The sequence below is a fragment of the Centruroides vittatus genome, unplaced genomic scaffold (genome assembly GCF_030686945.1).
Source record: "Centruroides vittatus isolate TY-2023 unplaced genomic scaffold, ASM3068694v2 scaffold_435, whole genome shotgun sequence".
NCBI lineage: Eukaryota > Metazoa > Arthropoda > Arachnida > Scorpiones > Buthidae > Centruroides > Centruroides vittatus.
This window is the reverse complement of record NW_027122708.1, coordinates 2,603,542-2,621,050: the sequence shown is the minus strand read 5'-3', so window position 1 is coordinate 2,621,050 and position 17,509 is coordinate 2,603,542. Positions and strand designations below refer to the sequence as shown.

At 33.7% G+C, this 17,509-nt stretch overlaps 1 protein-coding gene across 1 annotated transcript in view; it reads right to left on the bottom strand.

The window, feature by feature from the left end:
- The window catches only part of LOC136989107 (profilin-like), a 44,391-nt gene that overhangs the window by 1,842 nt on the left and 25,040 nt on the right, over positions 1–17,509 (bottom strand). The window lies entirely within an intron of this gene.

Below are 17,509 nucleotides of genomic sequence, written 5' to 3'. Positions count from 1 at the left end.
TTTTTCCCAAATATAGAATAAGTAGTTTGAGATTACATATTTGTTTCAAAAGGTAGAAGTTAGTGATGCAATAAGTTTCAATATTTATTCAAAAGAGTAAAGCTTTACTGTTATGCATAATACAAAAGCAACAGACCTTATTAAATAGCAAAGTGCCAAACTCAAACTCCCAAAAACACAGGCATAAAAGCACCAACTAATTAGAGCACTACAAGTTGCTCAACTCATTTTCCACAAATGGAAATGAAAAAAAATTAACAAATACCACTGCTAAGGAAGTGAATGCTTGAATAATCAAACAAAAAATTAGAAATAGTACTATCTTTAAATTTTAGAAAACATGAAGCAGAAAACAGGATTATATATTGGTCAAGTTTGATTCTTATGCTGTGACCAGCTATTTCCAAGGTATAGCAAGATGGTGTACCCATTTATATTTTAAACTCAACACTTTTCAAAAAACAGCTATTCAAGTTTTAGTACATTTGTTTAATGTACTAAAACATGTCATGTGTTAAACAATTTTAAATTTTTCAAAAGTACTTAATTTTTTAACAGTAAAATTTTAAACAAAATTTCAAAAACAAATCAAAAAGGTTTTTCAAAAAACTAAAGTTAATTTTTTCCACTAAAAAAAAGATTTTTGAGAATAGAAATACAATAACTGGCTACACTAGACAACATGCATGAAAACAATCATCTATCACAATTTCTTTTTTTAAAAAAAGAAAATCCTCATTAATTCAAACTGATAATTTCAAATTCTGTTAGTTCGTAACCACACTTTTGACCAAGCTGGAGAGATTTACACATTAAGGAATTCAGTTAGTTTGAATTACAAAGTAGCTGTATTTTGAAGTGAAAATTCTGTCCAAACTGCAATATGCATATATTAACTTGTTCATTTAGATCAAAGTGTCTCCATGTTATAAGAGAACAATAACCAAGAACAACTCTAATCTGGTCAATACAGCTTTGCTTTTACAGTAACATATCTTCAGGTGTCATCTTACACATGGACTATCCGTTGTTTTCCTCCTATCTTGTAAAATACAGCTGGTTTTTGGAATTGCAAGATTGGGCTACAAGTAGCAGATTGAGATATTTTTAGGACTAGGCTACTATATTTGGGTGGCTTACTACTTTTTGGGTCATGTTAAAAATAATTTGGGGCTACATTGAGGAATTCTGCTTTACTTTTTGTAAAACTTACCTGGTGACCTGTGTGGTTCTCACCGTTTATGCACTGTTTACCTGCAGTTTATTATTATTATTTAATGAAAATAGCATTCTGTATATGTAGCCATATTCCGTTTATTTAATAAATTACGTCAGTTACACAGCATTTAGCATATTGTACAGAAATATGTAAATCCCTGATAATTCAAAATTCAAAGTTGTTTATTTTGTCCCTTGAATTTTGAACTAATCAGGATTTCCTGTATTAAACACACTGATCCAGGATCTAAATATTAAAGGCAATGCAAGAATTTTTACAATAATTCTATAACAGGAGTCCACAAAAGGGTTGATAAAAGCATTTGGAATTTGATTGAAAATGGTTCATTAAAAATTATTAGTCCAATGAGTTCTGTATGACAGTTCAGGATTTTGTAAATTTATACAAAAGATTCTACAATACTAAGATAGGAAGGCTCGCTCTAAAGCTGTAACCGAGACACTAGTGCCACTCCTTGGCAGGGAGTGATGATAATTCCCAGATCAAGAGACAAAGCATTAGTCTGCCTTTACTATAACTGTACTTGAGGAGATAGCATGGCAGGTTCAGTGTGTGAAGCAGTGAATTGTAATACAGTAAGACCCTGCTTAACGCGGGGTCCTACTGTATTTAGTTCCTAGACAAAGCACTAAACAAAACAGTGTTAAACGAGGCCATTTTAACAGTAAATAGGGATAGGGGAATATGCGACCAAAGCTAACCAAATTTTAATTTTAAGTTATTTTTATATTAATTTGCATAATAATGTGTGTTAAATAACAAACATATGCACACAGAAATGTAAAGTTCATTTTTTGTGATGGTCCTGGCTCTTCTGAAATTCTTGATTTTTTGCAATAAAGTCGTGAAGTTTCATTTGTTGCTTTCTTTTTCTTTCCTTAAGCAAATTCATAGCAGAAGATCGCATCCGAAACACCTCATTTTGCTTTTGCACTCCTTTCAAAATCTGGATCATTCGTTATAGTTCAATCAATGATTTCAGTTATCATTACCAAACTTTTACTAAGGAAATCTGTAGAGAAATTCTTTGGGTTCTTCGTTTTCAGAATCTTTATTTTCCAGTTCTACATGAATTCCTTGTTCTGCCAGTTCTTGAAGGTCTTTGTTGGTAAGGCTCTCACCAGAAACCTGCTGTATCCTGCTCATCTACATCTAGTCCTGCTGTATCAATTAGGTTGACAATTTGGTCAACCTAACAATACAGCAATAGGCTCTTCTCGTTGAGAATTCTTGGATATCTTCAGCCTTAACTTCTTCCACGCTTCGTTCGTACATTTATCAGTTAATTCTTGCCAAGAGAAGCCAATATTGTCTGTGGCATCCATGATGGTGCAATTTTGGAAAAAAATGTAACAAAACAAACAGAGTTAAAGAAAGTACACTTTTTTGCTACCTATTTCTGATTGGTTCGTATTAGTAAATAATCGTATTATATGTGAATCAAAAAAATGCCGCGATAATTTAAAATCAACGTAAATCTTGAGCTTTTTAAGACTTCAAGCAGACCGCATTATATTGAATTAGCGTTAAGCGAGGCAGCATTAAGCGGGTCTTACTGTAATTATAGAAATCTCAATTTATTGTCGTCATTTCTCTGTTTCCAAAGGACATTGAGGGGTAAGTAAATTTATTTAACAGTATATAGACTTTCAATTATTAAAAAAGAATTATCTAATTTATATTTAAATGTCAGGTGCAAGATATGGCTTAGAAACTGTTTGCAGAGTGATCTGGATAGTGTTTTCAAAAAAAAGATCCCCACTACTTATACAGGAATTGTCATTTGTGTGCTAATAATTTTGAACATGGTCAGTTTGTAAATTCAGTTTTAAAGAATAAGTGAGCATTTTTTCATTGCAATCTAAATGTGTAGTTTATGAAAGGTTGTTTACATTATTGTTGTCCATCTAAGTTATTTGTTTAACAATACAGTGGTGCCTCATATAACGTATTTAATCCGTTCCAGGTGCACGTCCGTTAAGTGAAACGTCCATTATACGAAACGCATTTTCCCATAGAAATACATGTTAAAACATCTGATTCGTTCCGCAGCATAAAATAACCGTACTGTATCATAAAAAAAATGAACATGGGGTGCGTTCTTTTATTCCTCCGCGTAACTCTGCGCGAGCGACATCGTTTAAAAATTCCTGCGGAACGCGTTCCTAAATTCTGGTGGAAGTGCACGCCGTCGAACGGCAAAAACGGCCACTTGTAGCAGTAGTTTACGGTAAAAAGCAACATGGCGTCTTCCGTGGCTCAGATAGTTTCGTTTCCGGTCCATTATGTGGTTTTATGAATGAAAATTTAAAAACTGAAAGCGCAAGTTAGTGCACGCGGTGATGTAAGTGTCTTTATGAATTTTTTTCGAATGGTAGCCGGCATTCTAATTTTTTTCGTGGCTATTTTGAATGCTCTTTCAACAAATAATCCATTTTATGGTTAAATTTTACAATTGGGACTCTTCTTTTGCCTTTAAAAGCTCATATTTTAGAATTATAGATTTCTCCATCACGATACTATCGATAGTGCGAGCGCTGCCATCTTTCTTTCACCGTCATTCCTAAATGCCTACAAACAGCAGCGCACTCCCGTAGTAGTGGAGACGCAGAGCTCCGCTACTACGTCTCCGGTTATGTTTGTTTAGTATGTTAGGAAAACACTAACGCACCCATGGAGCAGTCGCCAATTATGCTGGAAAGTCCGTTGCTCGAGTCACGTAATGGCCAAACAAAGTCCGTTGTTCGCAGCGTCCGTTATACGAGGCATCACTGTAATAAGCTTATTAACACACGAAGTCAAGAGGCAGTTCCAACCATATTTTGCATTCCAAATCCACCATTGGTGGGAGCGAAAAGAAAATCCTTTGCAGCTTTCACCATCCAAAAGGAGAAATAAAGACAACTCCAGCCGGTAGGATATTCTTTTATCACAGCACACCACTATTATACAGAATACAGCATTTCAAATAAAAAATAAAAAAAAAATTAAATGTATGTATGTGGGTGGTTCAAAAAGTTCCCAAACTTTTTTGAATAGCGTGCCTCCAGTTGGTTATTTTTTAATCCATTTGGAGACGTTGTGTCTGTGAAACCTCTTGAGTAACCTCCTTCAATTCATTTGTTGATATCTTGTTTTGGTGATTACTTACGGCCATTTATGAGAAGGGATGTTTGTGGGATTCAGCAAAAAATCGGATCTGCAGAAATGAGCTCTTCGAAGGAGCAGCATTGTTCTGTGAAATTCTGTGTGAAACTCGGGAAATCCTTCATGGACACTTTTGAGTTGATTACCAAGGCTTATGGTGACGGTGGGTGAAACATCTGCCCCAAAAAAACTCGACAAGTTCGCTCAAATGTTAAGGTGATGACTGTTTTTTTTTTGATGCAAAGGGGGTTGTTCAACACGAATACCTATCTACAGGCCAGACAGCCAACATGGAGTATTACCTGGGGGTTATGAAATGCCTAAGAAACAGAATCAGGCAAAAACAGCCCAAACTTTGGAGGAGTGGAAGATGGTTTTTTCACCATGACAACACACCAGCTCATTTGTTCCTCAGAACTCATGAGTTTTTGGCCAAAAACAAGACCACTGTGCTTTCCCACCCACCCTACTGACCTGACCCTCATGAGGCTTTTCCTGTTCCTTAAACTAAAAAACATGCTCAAAGGGGAAAAAAATTTGTCATTATTCCAGAGATAGAAAAAAAACAACAGAGGAGCTTGTGAACATTTTCGAAAAAGCATTCCAGGACTGTTTCAAAAAATGGAAACACCGTTGGGATAAGTGTATTTGTTGGGGAGGAGACTACTTTGAAGGGGATCCAGACAAATTGTAAGTGAAATATTTTTTTTTGTAATAAATAAAGTTTGGGAACTTTTTGAACAACCCTTGTATTCTAAACTAATGGAAGTACACATAGAAGTCAGCAATTGAAAGCAGATGAATAAATTGAACATCAAAATCCTAGCCATCAGGATGCAGCCCCATTTCAGGAAACTTTCCAAATGAGAAAAGACATTGCAAAAGGTTATCAACAACAGATTGCGAAAGAAATTAGTAGGTGCAAAATGAAAAGTGTGAACTTGAAAATATGTAAAGAATACCATATTTACTCGCATATAACACGAAGTTTTCATTCATTTTTCACTGTTGCAAAAACCTAGGTCATCCTGTATGTGTGAGCAAGTGTCTGTGTTGTGGCCAACCGGCAACTCCCCCCCCATATAGTCTTTGTCCCCTCAAGTCCATTCTTATCACATGCATTGTACTGATGCCAGTCCTTGTACTCCAGTTCCAAATAAAACTATTTTTTTAAGATTGGGTTTTACATCAAATAATCACAAAAGTGTTTTTGCAATAATTTCTGTGAACTATGTATAGTTCATGCTACCATTATAGTTCTACAGTCTATCAAAGCTGACACATACTGTAAACAAATTGAGAGAGACCCCCTCCTTTGTTTATTGCTTTAATCTTACATCCACCAATTAAACCATGTTGCATCTCATTCGTCTGCAGAAAATAGTTCCTCATTATTTCTAAAATCATTAATGAAACAGTTTATTTTTTATGATTACATTCTGAAATCATAAAAAATAAACTTTTGCTGAGTCAAGTGCTTTATAATGTTTTGCTTTTGTTTTCCATCCATCACATATTAAGGCAAACATGGTTGTTTGCCTCAATATGTGCATTTGATAATATTTTATTCGTGATTAAACAAAATAAAATTAGAAGTGTATAAATAAATTTAATTTTCTGTATTTTGATCTCTAAAATCACGCCTTGTCCTATATGCGAGATCATCTTATATGCGAGTAAATATGGCATTTGCCTATTCTTTACCAGTCATCTTGATGCGAGATGGGGAGTACTGAGCAACCCTGGAACCTTACACACCTGTATTCCATGTCTGGTTAGGCAACAGAGGAGTTGCTTAAAAAAACTCAATGTTCATCTTTTCACACTCTTCCTGAATCCTATCAACATATTTTTTCAATTTCAAAAGATAAATGATTTCAATGTATACTTACTGTTTTTCCTTCTAAATACATTTATTGTGTAATTACTTTTATTTTGAGATTTTTTTAAACTATGTTATATAAATGAAATGTTAAACAAATGTAACTAAGAAAATCAGCATGAGATGTCATGTTTATATGACAAGAAAGGTGGCCTAGTGATATCTTCATCTTCACAACTAGGTATGGTGCACCTACTAAGAGTTGGTGCACTGTACCTTCGTTGCACCATCTTCAAGATGCAGATGCCTTCCTATCTTAGTGTATAAACAAAGATTCTAAAATACTAAGTAAATCTTTTATTAAAATTGTATGGATTAATACTGACTAACTCAACTACTAAATAAAAAAAAAACCTATCAGCTTGCTACCAACCTCAGTGATTTACCACCTTTAGAATGGATGCTATTTGTCATTAATTTTTGTTCTTGCTTTTTAAAAATATTCTTTATTAATCTTCAAATATTTAAAAATTAATGTTTATTTATAAATACCAGACAATTTTGGAAATTTTAGAATTACAGGGCTTAAAGCAGTCATGGCAATAAAAAAAAAAGTGAGAAAAGAGTTCACACTGAAAAAAAGCTAAAAAAGCTAATAGTGTTAAAATGAACGAAAACAGGCGTTATTAAAAAAAAAAACACAAACGAACACATATTTTGTATCAATAACATTGCATATGATATTAGATTGATTATTAAGTGGACTGATAAGATTAAATATGAAAATAGTTAGGCTGAGTTTATACTCCAGAAAAGTGACCAGTAAGACTGCATTAAGCCAGAACAGGCCCGCATTAAGTTTTCATGTGCCCCATACAGAATTCCCACCATTACACAGCAAAGCAAATGGAATAGTAACATAACTACCAGAATGTGTTTCCATATAACATGCCAAATTTCAAATGCCATTTATTTCAAGGTACATTTTTTGATTTCTTCATAAAAAAAATGTAATTAAAGAAGAAAAAAAAAACTTCTGGCAGAATCAGTGGGTTGCATGTTCATTATATAGCAGGGGTGGGCAAGCAAACGTTCAGTGGGAGCCGAAATGTAGGTTTTGCAAAATGCATGGGAGCCGCAGTTCTGTACTTTTTTATTCTGTACTGCAGTTCTGTACCTGGATTTTATTATATAATATTGAACAAGTATTGAATTTTTTTAATAAACATATTTTCACAAAATTGTGGAAATAAAACTGTAAAAATAATAATAAAAAGCAGAAATTAACACTTTCAGCAAGAGCCACATAAAATTCAAAAAGAGCCGCATGCAGCTCTCGGAGTCTCATTTGCCCATGTCTGTTATATAGCAATACCACTAGTAATTGTGACCCAATCATTTATTTGGTAATTTTATCAATATTTTTTAAATGATTTAAACATTTAGCAGTTTGTTGTCCTTCACCGTGGGGAACTGGCAGAGTTTATTACTTTCACGGGAGAAAATATACAAAGCTTTCTACTACCCTCAAGTTGAAAAATAATACAATCCCATGAAATTTAACAAATCTGACATTAATAAGCAAATAATGAAATTATTTACAGAGAGTTGATATTTGATAAGTTTAGTTTTTTGCTCTTATAGATCAAATTACACAAATTATAAATAAAAATCTCATTTTTTAAAAATTAAAATCATGAAATTTCGCTCACAAAAGATTGAGATGGAACGCACACTTTTCATTTTTATAATTGCTTTATTTTATTAGACACAGATATTATTCCTATATAGATTTATTAATTATAATAAACATACATTATGTATTAAATTACATTAAAATAACACTGTAATTAATGTCTGAAATGAAAAAGTAATTGAATCGAGTCTCGCCTCCATATTAATTAATGCGTTGTTATGGGGGGCCTAGTAGAAGCTGTAATTTTCTGGGGAGGGGCACCAGATTAACTGGGGGGGTGTGCCCACCCATGCCCGTTCCTGGCTACGCCCGTGTTAACGCGCCACAGTAATTAATTGATTACGTTACATCAAATTAAATAATTTATAAAAATTGAAATAATAAATATGTTTATAAAATAATTGGCTGTATCTGTTCGCAATGATAATGTAAAACACACTGTACTTATAGCATAGTTTAGAATTTCCGATATTTAATTTATTTTTGAATTTTAAAATATAAGAAAAACAATTTTTTAAGTTTTACGCATTTATATCTGCAACTTTAGATAATACGATATAAGAATCCATCAAAAAAGTTAATTAATAATAATTAAAATCAAGAAAAAATATAAGTTTCTTTCGAGGTAAGGAAACTTGTAAAAAGTCAGGTACGCAATCACATGATGCCCGTCTCCCCACTTTGCGTAACCAAATGGTCAAGGTTGAAATAAAACCCCAGCAGAAGTAAAAACGAACATCGGCGCATGTATAGGACAATAAACTTGAACGGGAGCGAAGATGAGACATGACACCATGTAATTTATGCTAATTACTTTCTAATATTAAAATATTAAAATCTTCAATAAATTATAATTAAATTAATTTTTTTGACTGAGTTCGACTAGAAGCATATCGAAAAGCTAGATTAAAGTGAAAATAGCGGTTTTTCGACGCTAAATATTTGCAAATTAATTTTTTAATTTGGTGCCGGATTGACTGCAGCTGTTCGAATGCGCACGTGCATGAAGAGTTTTATAGTTTGTCGAAATGGAAAATGAAGGACACCGTTAGAATGCAGAAAACCATGGTGCATGCCAAATATATAAGCACCCACTTAAAACCAAACTTTTGTCTTTGTCTAAAGATTGTCTCTACAGAAGTTATTAATATTTAGGATATTAGCTTAAAATCTTGTATTTCCTGGCACGAGATTTGCTCGATCTTTAATTTTACAGAGTGCTAGAAAGATGCAAGCTTTGAAACGAGTGTCCTACAACATTTTATTTAATAATAACAGTAGAAATCAAATTTATTATTGCTCAACAATTATTTTTTCGGTTTTTCTACGGTAGTCAAAAACGAGTAAATGTCATCGTTTAAGCTAAAGAATAGCAGGCGGTTGGGAAGAAGTTTGCTTAGCAACTTACTTCAGAAAGTATTGGGTTCTATACGATTTTCCGTTGCTAAAACATGAGTTTCTACTGTTAGTATTAAATAAAATCTATTTCTTTCTTTTGTCCACTGTGCTTAAATAAATACAAATGCTAAAAATAATGCTGTATAAAAATCACTCTTAACGCCGAACTAGAAGTGTACTTGACTTAATGCAGCGTGATTATATCGAAGCGCTGCGGAGATCGGTATTTCACAAGGATACAAGCAAGGAGAACCCACGTGCAAATTCCTACAGCATGTGCAGAGTATCAAGCTTTGGGAAGCTCCTTGTTTTGTTAGTCTATATAAATGTAGTACACTACATGTGTGTACGACAGTGCCTTAACATGTTGCGCACAGTCCATAAGGCATACGAGGAAGTGCTGGTTGCTATTTCGCTCCTGAGCGCATTTACGAAAAAAAAATTTCACATGGGAAGTGAAAAAAAGCTAAAAAAGTGAGTTTTTCTCAGAAAAAGCTAAAAAAGAGAGGAGCTATGAAAAAAGCTAAAAAAGCGAGTCACTTTAAGCCCTGGAATTACCATATTGGCAACTATGTAATGGCAATTTGGCAATATCAGCTGAAATGACAGATGGTCCACTTTTCTTATTAAGAGATTGGATGCTAAGCTTGGGGAAAGCCCTATATGTATTTGAAATCTTACAAGGTATCAAAAATGTTCTGGGACTGGTTCTGTAGCATGATAACAGAGGGCAGAATGAGATGTGTTGGCAGCTGTGGGAAGTACTGACCGTTGGAAATTTGTAAGCAAAGTGATGTCATTCTGTGAACAATGGTTTTTGTGCTATGCAGAGTTGAGTGACCAAGTGCATGGGCCCATCTGCGATTTCAGTTTGGACGCCAAAAAATCGAGCAGAGAGCCAACGTCAAATTCTGTGTTAAACTTGGCAAAACTGAAAAGGAGACCTTCGTAATGATTTGGCAGGCTTATGGGGACGCTGCAATAAGTAGAACAAGGTGTTGAGTGGCATGCACATTTCAAGGATGGCAGAACATCGCTGGAAGACAATGACATGTAAAGTCAACCATCCGCAATCCAGTCAAAAAAAAAAATTAGGCAACTTGTGTACGAGGATCATCAGAACCATTGCAGACATTGCTTGCATCGTCAATGTCTTGTACGAGACAGTCCAGACAATTCTGACACTGGAACTAAAAGGCTCACTGTATTGAAGTGTGTGAGGATCTTAGTCAGCAGGTTGTGGATGACCCAAACTTCTTGACGATCACTGGGGATGAGACATTGTATTTCTATGGATCTATGGCTACAACCTGAAGATTAAACAGTCTTTGCTGTGGAAGAGCCCAACACCTCCACAACTAAAGGCGGCAAGGCAGGTCACGAGCGCAACCAAGAGAATGAAAATCGTTTCTTTAACATTCATGGGGTTGTGCACCATAAATTTGCCCAAGGGCAGGTTTGTCAATGCTGAGTTTTACTGCAATGTTCAATGAAGAAGAACATTTGGCAAAAGACCAACTCTAAAGCCAACACAACTAGGTCCTCCATGACAATGCACTCACACTCAGAGAATTGCTAACATGCCAGTTTTTAGACCACAATATCACAACTCTTCCTCATCTACCGTACTTGCCCGATTTAGCTCAGATTTTTTTCTGTTCCCAAAGACGAAAATGGTTGCAATTTTGAAAAATGTGGTGGAGATCCAACTCAAATTGCAGGAAGTGCTTGACAAAAGTGGCAGATATGCTGGAAGTAGTGTCTCACTCAATGCACAGGGGGAGTACTTTGAAGGCAATGCTAGCCAAATATAAATAAGGAAATTACTTTTTTGTAATGGAACCAGTCCTGGAACTTTTTGATACCACCTCGTAAAAGCCAGGCCATCTATGCTTAATAATGCAGAATTGTTTTTCTTACTATGTTGTAATATTGAACATAATTCTTAGTGAGTGTAGATCAGAGATCGCCAAAGTGGTCGATATCGACCACATTATCGGGGGTCGATGAAATGACCAAAACTTACAAATTTCGAACCGAATATAGCTAATCTTGCAAAAGATCATCAAGGATTATCTGTCTCATTGATTGCCAGTTACAAAAATTATTATAAACATATACAATAAATGTAAAAAATGTAAAATTAAAAGAAATGTATTAAAATAGTAAGAGCTTTTTTTCACTTGTAACACAAACTTTTCTAAACCCCACATTGACCCCCACCAAACGTTTTGGTGGAGGTCAATGTGGGGTTTAGAAAAGTTGTAGGGGGTCGACGATAAAAAAAAGTTTGGCAACCCTGGTGTAGATTTGAAGTAGGATATGACAAAGCAAGACAGACTCTACAGCAAGACAAATTTTCTGATTTGTCTTGCTGTAGAGTAGTAATGCCCCCTTACTTGAACCAAATAACCGGAGTAAATTGTTTCTTAGGTGCAAATGTTTTCGACGCCCCTTCTGGACTCTTCTTTAGGCATTCCAAATCCGTTGCTAGCTGTTCTTTAAATTTTAAAGCTTCTTTAGAACGTATTCTATTCCGTATTCTAAATGCGCACGCATTCCAAAATTTATTCAAATATTGTGAGCAACTATCATATTCTATTCTGCATTAAGAATACAGAATAGAATACGTTCTAAAAACGCTTTAAAATTTAAAGAATAGCTAGCAACGGATTTGGAATACCTAAAGAAGAGCCCAGAAGGGTTGTCAAAAATGTTTGCACCTAAGAAACAATTTACTCCAGTTATTTGGTTCAAGTAAGAAGGTTTTTTATATATGCAACCCGGTGTATTCAGTAGTTGAATAGTAATGCCCCATCATCAGCATTTGCCTTCATCACAAGCTGCACTGAAATAGATTTTTACACACAAAAAAAAATTAGTTAATAAAATAGTCATGATGATAAAGGTTTTTAAAAATTCAGAAAATGAAGGCTATACTAAAACAAAGTACCTTTATAAAAAATCAAATTTCTGTTACAATGAATTATTTGCTGTTTCAAATACTACATGTTTATAATATGGATATTTTTAACTCTGCCCCGTAGGCACTATGAAAGATATTTTTCAGACTCACTGTGGCTTGTGAGAGACGAGAGATGGTGACCAGAATACGGCCCCTGGAGTAATGTTAATGTTGTAAATAAAATACCCAAAACTGTAGGACTTTTTTTGCTTATATTTTAAAGTTCATATGTTTGAGGCCAGTTTTATTCAAATTTGGTCCTGACAAAAACAGAAATAAACTAATCTTAGCTCAGTGTTGTTCTGTGTTTAAAGTTCACCAGTCTAATCTAATATCACTGCTCAGAGATCATTAACTACATCTCTTCCATTAATGATGCCAGGCAAGCAGTAAAAAGTCAGGTTAACAAAGAAACATAGTAGTTACAGAGAATAAAAATTAAAAAGATTTCATATTTTAATAATAATAATAAATTTATTTTACATAACCCATTGAAGTTTAAATTTAATATTTTTACATACAGTGGGTGGTCGGTTAACAAACACTTTCGCAAAAGATTTTTATGTTCAGACAACAAACACCTCACAGAACAAACACAAGAAGCAACAATGTAAAATAATGAATACCAATTGGTCTTCCCTTGTCTTCACGCAACAATTCGAAACTTTTCGGAGCACGGGAGACGTCGACATAGACACTCAACCCAGTCTATACTGATCGGATAGTATTCCTTTGAACTTTGAAACTCCCCCTTGTAATTCCTGCCTTTTATTTTTCTGACAGAAACAATTCTTTTATAGTATTTGAAGGACTGGCGGGCAGGCACTCATTAAGTTTTGCATCAGTTTTTATTTTCGAAAGGTGAGAGTATAATAGACAAGAAGTGCAGATGTTGTGGGCAGTATGGCTTGAACAGGTCTACAGTAGGCCACAGTTCAATCTTATCTAAGAAAAATACAGTATAATCAAGAAGACTCAAGCAGCTAAAGGAGTAACAAAAATCACATCTGAGAAAGAACATTGAAGAGCTCATAACGGAACCTGAAACTGATCTGACGACAGAACACCAAGAAACTGAGCGAGATATGTTTTCTTCTGAAAAAAAGGATTAATGCTGATATCTGCTACTAAAGATCTTTTGAAGTAGTGGGAGGATGTCAGAACAACAGTCTTAGAACGGCATCCAAACCAGGTTGAGGTTAATAGGCTTGGGGATCTCTACAATTACAATGCTATTAATTACTTCTGAAAAATCATGGAGAGAAAAGCAATCAATATTAAACATATTCTTTAACCCCCACAAACAGAAAAACATGACTAATAAAAATGCAAGAGTGTGTATATGTACTTTTACTATTTCATGTAAATAAGTTTAGTAAAAAAGTGTATATTTTTTATTTTTTGGAGTTTCCAGAACAAATTAATTGAATTTCCATAAAAACTTACAGTAAATCGATAATCGGTTAACGAACAATTCGGATGGCAAACAAAGTCTCGAAACAGATTATGTTCATTAACCGATCACCCACTGTTTTGTAAGTGTATTTACTCTATACTGTATTAATAAAGGTAAATAATTTATATAATTGTATTAATTTATTCAATTTTTATAGGTATTACTTAACAGCATTTAGGCTCAACTCTCACATACCATCATTCTGTGTTTATTTTGTGGTTTTGGTGTAGTCAGTTGTTGCAGGAAACAACCATTTGCGACCCCAGTTTAGTGGTTCACAAGTGATATGTATTGACAGCAGAGAATCACACCACAAAAATTTAGTACCAAAATATATTTTTGAAGTAGCAGCACTGATGGAATTTATTACACTGAAGAAAACAGCATCATCAAAATAGAATTTCTTTGGTTTATCTGATTATAGAATAAAAACAAAAGCTAATTTCACCTACTTTATCATCAGTTGAGAAAGTACAAACTATGAAGATATTTCAATGGCATCAGATTTTATCCCATTTGAAAATAACATGGATTACCAAGCAGGCAGATCACTGAACATAGAAAATAATCAGCAAATTCATCTAGAACCTAACTACTGAAGGCTAATTACAAATTGAGTATAATAAGTGATAAGATGCTGTGTTGAATTGTTTAATAGATTGCAGTTACAGTCTCTCACACTTTTTTAAATCCTCCTTTCAGAAATTTTCATATTTGGAGCAAAGGGGTTCACACAAATCTTTGCTTTTTCAAATTTGGTTTCTATAAGCATTTGTTGTCCCAAAAAGACATGATAAATTCTGAATTTCTGCTATAAACACTGCTGAAAGAATTCTGTCTCCACTTCAAGCCAAATATTGCATGTGACTGAGTAACTGGTTTTTGCACCAAACACACATGACCAGACATCACATGCACCTGGTGCATGTGGTTGGCATGTCACACTATGCAAGTTACAATCAACCACCAATTATGACAATTTTGTGAGTGACACTGACCATGCATTGTGACTGTTGAACACAACTTTAGCAACTGGTCCATTCAATCTTAGTTTCTATCATGTTTTTCCATACTAATTCATTATCTTCCATAAACCACTGTTTTGTGGTTGGCATGCAGTCTTGAAGTGGTACATGTGAGAGGGTGACATTTTTAAAGGTGCATTAACAATAATAATAAACTGTATATATATATATATATATATATATAAAATACAGTTTATCTTTCTTTCCTAGTGTATCACAACTGAACTGGATTAATACTAGACAGAGCCATGATTAAGACTTCATTAAGCTACTTAACTCTTCGGTAATTATTTTTTGTTCATATTTCTCACACATTGTTTTCTAGTTTCAAGTTACTGAGTTTTGAATATAAGCTAGAAAATATGTTTGAGAAAAATCTGAGATTTCCAGTTGAGATGAATAGAAGTTGATTTTTGTTCAATTTTTACTTAAAGTGTAAAATGTTAATATCTATTGTCACTGTAATTTTAAGTCATAATAAACAAAGTCACTTCTATGTTCTAAACTGTAACAGCCTTTTATTTGCCCATGCACCTGATAGATCTGAGAAGTAACTTGGCTGCTCAAGCAATCCAACTATTGTCAAAATATATCATGGCTTGTGAATCTAATATTGAACACCAATATTTGATAATTTATTAGTACCAATGTATTAAAAAAAAATTTTGATTTTTTGTGCTATTTATGCCCTTATGTTTATTGTAATCACACATCTCGACGAGTGGGAGTATTGAGATGAATGTGCCACAGTCTCTCCCCACAACAGATTACTGAATATGGTTGATACTGTTTTACAACAGTCATCAAAAGGGTCACGTGTAGAATGACAATGTGATTGTTCTGTTGAAGAATTTTGAACTTTTGTGAGAGATTACACTCCTCCTTTTTAGCATTAAATTTCAGTTTGTTAACATTCAATGCCACACATTTGTTCCAATACAACAACAGCTTAAGGCTAATCTTTTGGTCTCTGTATATATGTTTTCTTCTGTGTCCAAATAGTTCAAATTTTAATTCATCAGACCAAACAATATTTCCAAAATTCCAGTTTTTTTTATATATTTCTTAGTGAACTGCACTTCTCATATCAGTAAGAGTTAAGCATGGCTTTTTCTTGCTAATCTGCCACAAATGTTTTTTCATGTAATTAATTACTAACTGCTTGAATTGAAGGACCCTCTTTCATGGCTAAAGATCATATTTAATTTCTCTTGCAATTTTCTTATGGTCTTAAGTTGAAAGTAAGAACAGCAACTAGTCTTCATGAGCAGATGTCATCTGCTTTCTTCCTCCTGCCACTTGATTTTCAATAAATCCATTGTCTATATTTTTCAAACTCCTTCAGTATATAAAATTATGCTGCTAAGCAACTGCACAAAACGATTGTGAAAACTTATGAACAGTTGCAATTTCCATTCTGTGGACAACATAATTGATTCCATGGAGCTGTTGTTACTTTGCACAATATCTAATGACGTTTTACACACCAATTTTCATATGCCAATTTATACGGAATATAATTTCTTTTTTAGGGTGTTAACAAAATTTGATTTGAAGTGTTTTACAATTTTAGAAATTCAAAAATTTATATATAAAAAAGGCAAATACAAACATGCACACATAGCCACAAAATAAAGTACAAATTACAATGCTAACAAATTTTCCTTATGTAGTCTTACAGCATATTTTTTAATTGATCACACAATCAAACACTGTCAATTTAATTTTTTTGAACTAGCATAATTTCATTTTACCTTTAAAAAACAATGAAAAAGTAAACCATTCTCTTGCAGAATACTAATAATCTTTCATAAACAAAATGAAAATAGGTAATTAAAAAAAAGCCATCAATTTCCTCAATTGTACATCTGACCAGATAACTTGTCATGGACTAGTTTGCATAGCAACAGATAACAGAGTTAATTGCAAATTAAAACTTGTTAAAAATAAGTAAATCCAAAACTAAATCCAAATTAAAAAAAAACTTTTTTGCACACTAAATTCCTCATTTCAAAAATTAACCAAATTAGGATGCATTTGGTACTTTGTTAGCCCTGCACAACAAGTACTAGAACATCATGTGGTGTGACATGTTCCAAAAATCAACAATATTGAAATTATTTGGAATAACATTTAGTGTAATTTTGATACACATTGCCAGATTGAATATTGTATTTGTATTGATAAAATGCTTGTAGATGTATACTTGGCTTTACTTATTTTTGAATTCAAAATAAAAAAAACTGATAATTTTTCTAATACAGATTTGTATCTTCTAAAAAACAAACTCTTAAAGACAAAAAAAAATCCAAAATTTGTTTAAAAAACTCTAGGTTTACTAATTATAGCAAATTATAGGAACAGATTAAAATTATTAAATTTGATTTTTTTGTAGCATTTGCTTTGTCATACATGGTGTCTACAAATGATTGCAGCTGTTTCAATAAATCACCATGGGCTTTCTATTCAACAATGCAACGTGTTCCTGTCAACTCAAGAGAAGACAATATTGATGCAAGCCAACAATCTGGCAGCACAGACTGGTACAATCAATCTTATATGACTGAGGGTTTAAACTAGGAACATGGGGGAATACAACAGCAGCTGAAAAGCATTACCCAACACAACTAATCCATTAGTTTGAAAGTCTAGTGTTCCATTAGTCACTGATATAGGAATGTGAAAGATTCTATTAGCAGCTAAGTCTGTACTATTGTTCTTCACAGCGCTGGATCTAATAGGTGCGAGGCCCAAATGAAT